The sequence below is a fragment of the Helianthus annuus genome, chromosome 8 (assembly GCF_002127325.2).
Source record: "Helianthus annuus cultivar XRQ/B chromosome 8, HanXRQr2.0-SUNRISE, whole genome shotgun sequence".
Classification (NCBI taxonomy): Eukaryota; Viridiplantae; Streptophyta; class Magnoliopsida; order Asterales; family Asteraceae; genus Helianthus; species Helianthus annuus.
Window position 1 is genome coordinate 78,696,174 of NC_035440.2, and position 10,141 is coordinate 78,706,314.

At 38.5% G+C, this 10,141-nt stretch overlaps 1 long non-coding RNA gene across 1 annotated transcript; it reads right to left on the minus strand.

Annotated features, from left to right (window-relative positions):
* Nucleotides 1-1,592: 1,592 nt before the first annotated feature.
* On the minus strand, nt 1,593-4,233 carry LOC110871209. Its single transcript, XR_002553557.2, has 3 exons — nt 3,980-4,233; nt 2,369-2,435; nt 1,593-1,833 (listed from the first exon to the last, which is right to left on the minus strand). It is a non-coding gene; the product is annotated as an uncharacterized LOC110871209 (long non-coding RNA).
* Nucleotides 4,234-10,141: the final 5,908 nt, after the last annotated feature.

Consider the following 10,141-nt stretch of genomic DNA (forward strand, 5'->3'; position numbering starts at 1 on the left):
TGACAATCAAAGGCCATGTTTGATCTTTTGCACCATCATCCACCACTTGGTGAAGACAAGTGTTTAGTGTAATACTTTTTATTTTTAATCTTTTGCACTTTTTAATTAGTTATGTATTAATGACTTTAATAACTAGTTTCTTATGTTGAAGGTGATTCTTCCTTATCGTTTGTCCGTGGTGTCTTGGCATTATTTTATTGTCTATATAAAATAAAATATTTTCACCATTCATATCTTCACGGTCTATATGGAGGTATGTTGGCTACCTGGTCGGGGGTTAAGGGAGCGGTTTGGTAAGAGTCTTGCCATTGTTCAGTGTATAGATCCAGCAAAGGACCTGGGTCAAATTTAGTAGGACCTCCTTCAATACCCAACGGTATTGGATGGCGGGGGTCCAAACTCTTTGACCCCTCATAAGTTAAACTGCTATTAAAACTTTAACCCGGCTACTTAGGACTGTATCCCTGCTGACTCAGACTACTTAGCCGAGGGTAACGTCGCCTTCAAAAGAGGGGCCTACCACATTATGCATTAATAACTTAATTAATTATCTTTCAATAATCCGACCCTTTAGGGTTGTATCCTTGCTGACTCAAACTACTGGGTTGAGGGTAACGTCGCCTTCAAAAGAGGGGCCTATTACAATAACTAAGATAATCTCTTAAACTAGTGCAAAAGTGCGAAAATAATCAAAGGTTACACTACACACGAGTCGGATCCAAGTGATTCATCTTGTCTATCTGTTTTTTTTTCAGCATTTTAGTTAGATTTATTTTTCTAGTTTAAAAAAAATAATGAAACCTTTTTCTAACTTTTTGATTTGAATAGACGTTGAGGATAAACCGGTATTAAAAGCTCTTGTGTCCTTGGACGACCTCGGTATCTTACCAACACCATACTACGTCCACGATGGGTGCACTTGCCCATATGTGTGTTTAGTGTTAGTAAATATCGTGTTTTATAAATTTAAAACTTGGCTAAAAAAGTGTAAAAAGGGCTTAAAAGATACACCTAAAATATATTACACTACACACGCATCACGTCTAATAAGAGTGTATGTAGTTGTACGACTCGTAGGAGGACCTTTGAATATACGAGACAGCTGGACGCAAACTTGTGAGTTCATGTCACTCATTTCTCTTAATTGTTTTCAGATTTATAACTCTCGAGGGTGAAATACATGTTACATTTGTTTCAATTGTATGATTTGGCTATGAAATGAACTATGAGATCATGTGAGCATAGGCTGAAACTAAAATGCCAATAACTCTCATAAGAATCATGGACAAAGGTTAGATCTAACGGGTACAGCCAAGCCCCACTCATGGTCCTTATGTGACCACTTAGAGTGCTTTAGTGTCCCAGTCGAGGTGATTCAGCAACGGTCAAGGGGAACAGTCAAGGTGATTTGATACGGTTAAGGGAATTTGACACAGTCAAGGTGAATTTGACACAGTCGAGGGAATTCGACACAGTCAAGGAGATTCGATAATGTCACACCCGCTCGTAGCGGAAGCACGAGGTGTGATCTGATCGGTTCTCATTGCATAACAATATAAGTGAACATACTAAATGAATAAAACATGCTCCAATTCCATTACCATAATTGTTCGAAATAACGCAACATAAGTTTAGTGTATTGTTTACAAACCATCAACTGAAAAGAAACTGTCATTGTTTCGTACATCAAAATGTAAGTCTTAAAATGTCAAGGCTTTAACCACTATATTACCGCAAAGAGGCGGTATATAACGGGCAAACCCTTCAATAGTTGGCATGGAGTCTGGATACTTGTTTTTCTTGACTGAAATATCTGCATGGTCCACTAATTTCCTGAAATACATGTAAGTTTGAAAACATCAACAAAAGTTGAGCAAGTTCATGCAGTTTAGTTGTATAAGATGTATCTGTCAATTATAAAATGTATTTGTATAAAAACCATGTGCTTTATCTGTATGAAATGTATTTGTATAAAACCCGCATGTAAGATGTATTTGTATCAAATGTAATATGAAAAACGTCAATGAAATCGTTGATCATTAATGTTTCGCGAGGACATCAATCTGTGTGACAAAATAGGAAGCAATCCAACCCTAGACGATTTTAATTGTATCGACACCATGTCGTAGGGCAACAAAAGCACTCCTAAGCAAACGAATGGCCATGAGTGGGGCTCTCCAAAACCCATTAGATCTAACCCTTTGTTCCTTGGTCCAAACTGGATTAATGGTGCTTTAGTTATGGCCCTAATTTCGCACATGATCTAAGGTGTTTCATTCCTTGACTTATCATACTATTGTACATGTATTTTCCCCGATAGTTGTAAAGCTTGAAAAGCATTTAAGATAAAAAGGGGACATGAACTCACAGTATTGCGTCCACGAATGGTACGTGTTCGTGATCTTACGCGTGGTCGTCCTGAACAATGTTGCGACCTACAAATGTTCTTATATTTGTTAGACACTTCGGTCTTGTAATAACTTGTGTACAAGTCTTTTATCTTGAATATGTGTTAAGACTTGTATGTTCTTGTTATCCCTTGAACTGTGTCTTAGATGTATTAATTGATAACTGTTTAGTGTATATATTTCGCCAAATATATATTCTTGTATCTCGTGAGTTGTATCATCGGATCTTGTCTGAATAAATTGTATTTTCTTCAATTATATGACATTGGGCTTAGCCCAAGAATTCATGTTATTGGGCTTAAATAGTGTTGAGCCTAAATAGTGTTGGGCCTCAATAGTGTTGGGCCTAAATAGTGTTGGGCCTAATGTTATTGGGCCTTGGCCCATATGTTTGGTATTGGGCTTAGCCCATGAGTTTTTGATATTGGGCTTAGCCCATGTATTTATGTTAAGCCCATTATGAAGATAAGCCCATTAAGAAGTGTAAGTCTTTCATTTTTATAAAAAAAAGCATTTTTTTAAAAAATCACTAAGTATACTTTTTAGTAAATAAAAACATAATAGTTTTTATAATTCCAAAATGTCCGAATTTTGTTAATGGTAACGTAATTTTTGTTTCCGCGTCGAAAGATCGCCTAAACGTCGTAGTAACTCTTCGGAATTGCGATATGTTCACAGATTCGCCCGTCATCCAAATTGTCCATAAGTTGTATCCGATGTCCGAATGACCCGCAAATTGTATTCAAGTGTGTATATATGTATTCTTGTAAGTCTTTACTTGTAAATGTTTCTTGTATTTATTTGTATCATTGTTATCAAATCCCTAACTTTTGTACATAACTAATACAAATAATAAACACATAGTACATAACTTGTTAAGATCACTAATTTTATATCTATTTTTGTTTCTAGAAAGACCACTTTCTAACCTTGTAAAGACTTTGTTAAAAATGATAATTTTTCTAGCATATGATTTCTAAGAAAAATTTGGCCATAGTTCCTTTGATATATGAACTTTGCCATGTTTATTAACATATCATTTTCTAAACAAAAACACATGAGATTCATAACAACTTTTTAACAAGATGAACTCATAAACATGTAGGGTTTTAGTATGAACTTTACATATGTTTACTAGTTTAAAAATCATACTTTACTTCTAGTTTTGCCAAACTTTTATAGAAAACCCATCTTGTATGTTTCTTTTATAAATCTTTCAAAAAGCATGATTCTTAGTAAAATACTTTACATACTTTTATAACATCAAAAATATATGTGCATTCATTAAACATTAAGTTTCATATAACCCTTTAACATATTCATGTATAATTGTTAGATCATATTTTTAAAACATTATCTAACAAATTATTCATATCATAATCATCATAACAAGATCAAATATGTAAATGACAAGTCTTAGATCACAACATAAACAAACATAAATATATCATGATTATTATTTTTGCTTCTTTGTATTTTCATGTTTATTATGTATGCTTTTTTTGTTATCTCTAGTTATATTAACAATCATAATATAATAAGTATGGAAAAAAATAGATTTAGAAGCTCACTTCTAGCACTAGGCTAGGGATGATCTTGATGAATATGATGAGCAAAGATGATGAAAATTATGATGGTTGAAAGCTCTAGAATGGATGAAAATGGATGCTTCAACTTGGAGATGTCTTAGATCTTCATAACTTGCATAAACGTACACTTTGATCATCATGAAAATGGCTTAAAATGAAGATTATTTGGAGTGTTCATGGCTGATTTTTATGAAGGAAAAATGGGTTCTTAAGTGATTGTTTTTTATGGTGTAAGAATTATGAGAAAGTGATTTGTTAGGATAAGGTTTCAAGACTTTTTGATCATCCACTAACTCACCATGTGCACATAGGAAATATCTAAGATATTTTTGAAACTTGTTAAGTGTGTGGGACCCACTAAAAAAACATGAACATGGGGGGGGGGTGGTAAAGTGTAACATTTTTATAAAAGTTACCAAAATATCTAGACATTTTGGTAAGTAGGCTAAGTATGGTGATTAGGGTAATCTTTCACCATTAGGGGGTAATTAGAGATTCGAAACATAAATTAACATTAACTAGTTCACTAAACTAATAGAAATCATGTTTTAATACTTTGAATGCTTTTCATTTCGTCGTTGGCTAGTTTACGGCACTTTTGTGGTGTACCGGTGGACGTTTGCCGTAATTTGTCATTCCGCATTTAAAAGATGTATGAAGTTATTTTGAATCCCAAAATAAGCTTAACTAGTTTACCAAAGCTTTCCTTTGGTTGTTTTCGGCGTCGGAAATGTCGTTTATTAGCTTGTCGGTTCAGAAACGGACAAGTTGTGGGGGTTGCAACTCAGCATCGAAGGCTTATGTTTTGGACACCCCATTAATATCCTCATATTGTTTCCATATGTTTGTCATCATTTGTCATATTTCCACAGTCCCGGAAATGCTAAATTATTATTTTGGACGATTTAAAATTGTCTTATTTTTAGTGAAACGGACGATTTAGCGATTAGGGCGTTGTACCGAAAAGTCTTGTATCTTTGTAAGATATGTTTTCGTATTAGTTTTTTCTTATATAAACGGACTCAGTTATGTTAGTCGTGTGTCGTTTTTCCTTGTTTCGTTCTGTTTTCACGGTTTTGCTGGCATGAATAGTGTGACCGTGAATAGTGCACGCAACACTTTTTACCAACACTTTTAGGACATTGTTTAATTGATTTCGCAATACGACGAAAACCAACATATATTATATCATTGTTTTCTTGTCCTAACACTGTCGTCTAATGTACGACACAGTTACGTAATTAAATTATGCTAATTGCATGAGATTATATACTAAGAATAGTGATTAGACTGTACGGAATTTCCGGTTATTTGCCATTTGTCACATTCTCCCCCTGTTATTGAGAATTTCATCCCGAAATTCACTGAGTCATCCTTTGCAGGAGACTACTCAAACAGGTGAGGGTATTTTGGTTTTGATTTGATCTGTACGTTCCCAAGTATATTCGGGTCCGTGTCGAGAGTTCCAACGTACATTTACTAATTTGATTCGACTTTTCCGTGTTTTCTGGACCATCCAGTCCATGACCTGAACAGGTTCTTCGCTGAATTGAAGTTTGTCGTTAACATGAATCTTATCCGCAGGGATGATAACCTTTTCTTGTGTTGAACTCTTTCTAAGATTCGACACATGAAACGTGTCGTGCACACTGCTAAGTTCAACTGGTAACTTCAACTTGTAGGCAACAGTGCCAATCTTTTCTAAGATTCCAAATGGTCCAATGTTATCGTGGGTTAAGCTTTCCACGCTTACCAAACCTCGCTACGCCTTTCCAAGGTGAGACTTTCAACATGACTTTGTCTCCGACCTCAAAAGATAATGGTTTGTGTCTCTTGTCTGCGTAGCTCTCTTGTCGATCGCGAGCCGCCTTGATACGGTCTCTGATCTGAAATATTTTATCCGTAGTCTCTTGGAATAATTCCGGACCGATTAGTTGTTTATCGCCCGCTTCCGCCCAACATAGCGGTGAGCGACACTTTCGACCATAAGAGCTTTGAACAGTTTAGCTTGTATGCTTGTATGGTAGCTGTTGTTGTAGGAAAACTCAACCAAAAGTAAATGAGTATCCCAGTTGCCTCCCAAATCCATAACACATGCACGAAGCATATCTTCGAGTGTTTGGAATGTCCGTTCGCTATGGCCGTAAGTGTGACAACTCGAATTTCCACGATTTCTATCTTCGCATTTGTTACACGTAATTGTTTGGATTGTTTGTTACACGACTTATTGTTTCGCAACGGAACACGTTTGTAATATGTTAAATCGTGTAATGAATGATATGCTTTATTTGTGTACAACATACGTGCCTTTATGGATATATAGTTGTATATTGCTAGTGTATGTTGTGTGAGTATATAATTATTAGTAAACATGAACTCTAGCCGAAAACACTCATTTGAAACCCCCCCCCCCCCCTCATGAAATCACCTCACCCCCCACGAAAACACTATGGGTTTTCGTTCACATGTGGCCAACGAAAAATCAAATGGGCTTTAGGCCCAGAAGTGGTTCAGTTATATATTTCTCTTAATCCTTTACGTGAATGTTTTTAATCGGCAAACCCTAACTATCACTCTCAAGTCGATGGCAGCCCTTCTCTTATTCGGAGTCAGATCTCTCTTGTTTGATCTCCTTGAGTTCGGTTAGTGATTTACACTGTTTGTTAGTTTCAGATCTAGATATATAGTATGTTGTTGATGTGTTCTTGAAAGAATGATATATGGACAATTTGTTACATAACTCTATGTGAAACCTGATGATGTAGAATTCTAGGGTTATGAGTTCCAATGCTAACACATGTGTCGCCAATTACTGTGATGATGCTTGATATTGTTTTGGTAAATAATACGTGTCATAGTAGGTCCAATGAGCATTGTATGGATAATCAAATTGTCGGCCACTAAATTTAGCATCATCATTTATTAATAGACAGCCATGTGATTATGTGATTGATGCTGTATACATGGTACATAGATGATGATTCAAAGTGTATTGATGTTGGTGTTATTAATAATAAAAAAAAAAAGAAAGAAGGCAATTAAAGGAGTCCTAGGAAACCGATCCATGTCAGTAGTTGGGTCGGTTCTTTATAATTGAATGGCTGGGTAAAATAGTGGTGTCAAAGGAGAGATGTAAAGCTCCTATTAGTGGGATTGGGCGGTTGGTGAAAGGCTATTGGTTGAGGGCTTTGGCCCAATAGTGGTAATTCGATGTGTGTGATTATGCTTGAAAACTGATTGTAACCGAAAGATTTAAGTTATACGAAAGATAGTTATTGTGACCGAAAGATATGTGTTCTCCGAAACATAACCTTGACCGAAACATAGCTGGAGTGGACCGAAGGATAGCTATGGTCGAAAGATGACATATAGTTCGAAACATAGTTTTTGGTCCGAAAGATAATTGTGTTAATCATAGACCGAAAGATAAGGGTGGATCGAAAGATGCATGGTTATGAATGTACTTTGAAAGATGGAATGTATGCTTGATTATTTGACATGCCATGCTTGGTGATGAGCGTTAATAATTGCATTCGTGCATACTAGCTGATGATTTAATGTGAAATACTACGTGTTGTGTCGTTATGCAAAATGACTGTTATGTGAACATTAAATTGCATGCGTATCATTGCGAACATGAACTGATTTGTTATACGTGCATACAATAGGACGTGATTAATTACTTGTGAGTGCATAATCTAGCATACCAAGCAAACCAAGGTGAGTTCACACAGCCAAGGCATGGGTTCCCAGGGTGGGAATGGGTTGGATGATTATTTGTGCATGCTTAAATGATACTTGTCGAACAGCCTTCGCACACACCCTGGTTGGTAAAGACTATGGTCGCGAACGAACTACTCAACTGCCTTCGCACACACCCTGGTCGGTAAAGACTATGGTCGCGAACGAACTGATAAATTGCCTTCGCACACACCCTGGTCGGTAAAGACTACGGTCGCGAACTAACGAACCAAATCTTCGCACACATGCCTGGGAGGCCGCGATGGAACTGATACGATATGAAACTTAATTGAACGAACGCACTATTACCCAAACTAAACTATTAACTGTGAACTCGCTCAACTAGTTTGTTGATTATCTGCTGCATGCCTTGCAGGACCTTAGGTACATATTGGAGCTTGCACAAGGAGGGAGCAGGTCGTTGTGGGAATTGGATCGCGAACGTTAATTGAACTCATGATTACAATTGAGAATTTTATTACTATGCTTCCGCTACTTAAACAATATTTGGTTTTGAAACATCAGTCATATCTTTATGAATTGTATTAACTACTTTTGATTATTAAATACTATGTTTGATATGATTGATGGCTTGATCCTGGTCATGTCACGCCTCCAAGCGGTGGTACTCCGCGTGTGGGATTTTGGGGGTGTGACAGATTGGTATCAGAGCCATTGGTTATAGAGAACTTGGTTTTAATATGGAAAAACGTTTTTATTAAAACCAGACTATAACCAGAACAGTGCTCTCAACGATCCACAACGACGCTTCGCTCCACGTGCAAGACTCGACATCCTGGGTAATAAGGTATATGTTTATTACCTACTTGCTAGAACTGCGTAGAACTATGCTCGTAGTATGCTTACATTACTTTGCTCACTACTTGTCATTGCATGAGAATACTTATGTGCTTACACTCTTCTGTCATCGCACTACTCGCGAACCATTCATACTTATGCTACCTTTACTGCTCGATCATGTCTGGACGTGTTAACATGACTCAAGCCCGGTTGACGGCTCTCATTAACGAACAAGTTTTTGCGGCGCTTGCAGCCGCACAAGCAGGAGGTATAACCTGCTATTCCAAACCTATCCTAGGATGTTAGATCCTACTCTCGTGACCCAACTCTCGCGCTTAACCTTGATCTATCTTTCTCGCGCAACGGGTCAGAACGCACAACCTGTCTGCACATTCAAGAACTTCATGGACTGTCGTCCAAGCACATTCAGTGGCGCCGAAGGAGCAGTGGGACTACTCCATTGGCTTGGGAAGCTCGAGGCAGTAATTGAGATGTGTGAATGCCCTAAGGCTCGCAGGGTCAAGTACGCCACTGGTACTTGGAAGGAATCGCGCTAACCTGGTGGAACGCGCAAGTACGGATACTAGGGTTGGCAGCTGCTAACGCCACCCCCTGGAACGAATTCAAAGAATGCATTAAAAGGGGATACTGCACGCGTGATGACATCCACAAGTTGGAAGGGGAGCCTTACCATTTGAAAATGACGGGGTCAGAAATTGAAGCTCATACGAAACGGTCAAACGAACTGGCCATCTTGTGTCCAAGCATGGTGGACCCTCCAAGCAAGCGTATCGAATTGTACCTCAAGGGTCTAGCCTCAGAAATTCAGAGCCATGCTACATCGGCTAACCTCGACAATATCCAAGGCTGCCTAGCTGTATCAACGCTATTACTACCGCTACCACTTCTGCTACTCCCGCTACTCCTAGTGACAACAAGCGGGAATGGGATGGGTATTCCAGCAAGGATTCCGCTACCGTTCAGTCTCAAGCGCAGCAGCAGTGCAAGAATATTGATCACCAGAGCCCGGGTCAGTCAACTTCTGGTGGTCAGGGGCAGGGTGGATATCGGGGAATTCACCCACTGTGTATCAAATGCAACAGACACCACAGTGGTTAGTGCAACGAGGGACGTTGCCAGAGGTGTCTCAAGATGGGCCATGAAGCTAAGGATTCAGGAGCCCACGGCTTGCAAATCAGAATCGCCAGCAGCAGCAGCAAGCAGAAATCCTATGCAATGAAAAGATTGTTCGCATTCCTCGTTCTAGTCAAGAACCTCTCGAAGTTCAAGGCGACAAGAGAGGTGCTGTGGTTGGCATCACCTCTATCTTGAAAGCTCAGAAATGTTTGCGGAAGGGTCACACCGCAATTTTTGGCTCTCGTTACTGACGCATCAGCGAAAGAAAAGAAGTTGGAAGACCATCCAGTTGTACGCGACTTTCCTCAGGTGTTCCCTGAAGATTTACCTGGTTTACCGCCTCATCGCCAAGTCGAGTTTCAGATTGAGTTAGCCCCTGGAGCAGCACCAATAGCCCGCGCACCGTATCGTTTAGCTCCAACCGAATTGGAAGAGCTGTCAAAGCAGCTGCAAGAGCTCTTGGAA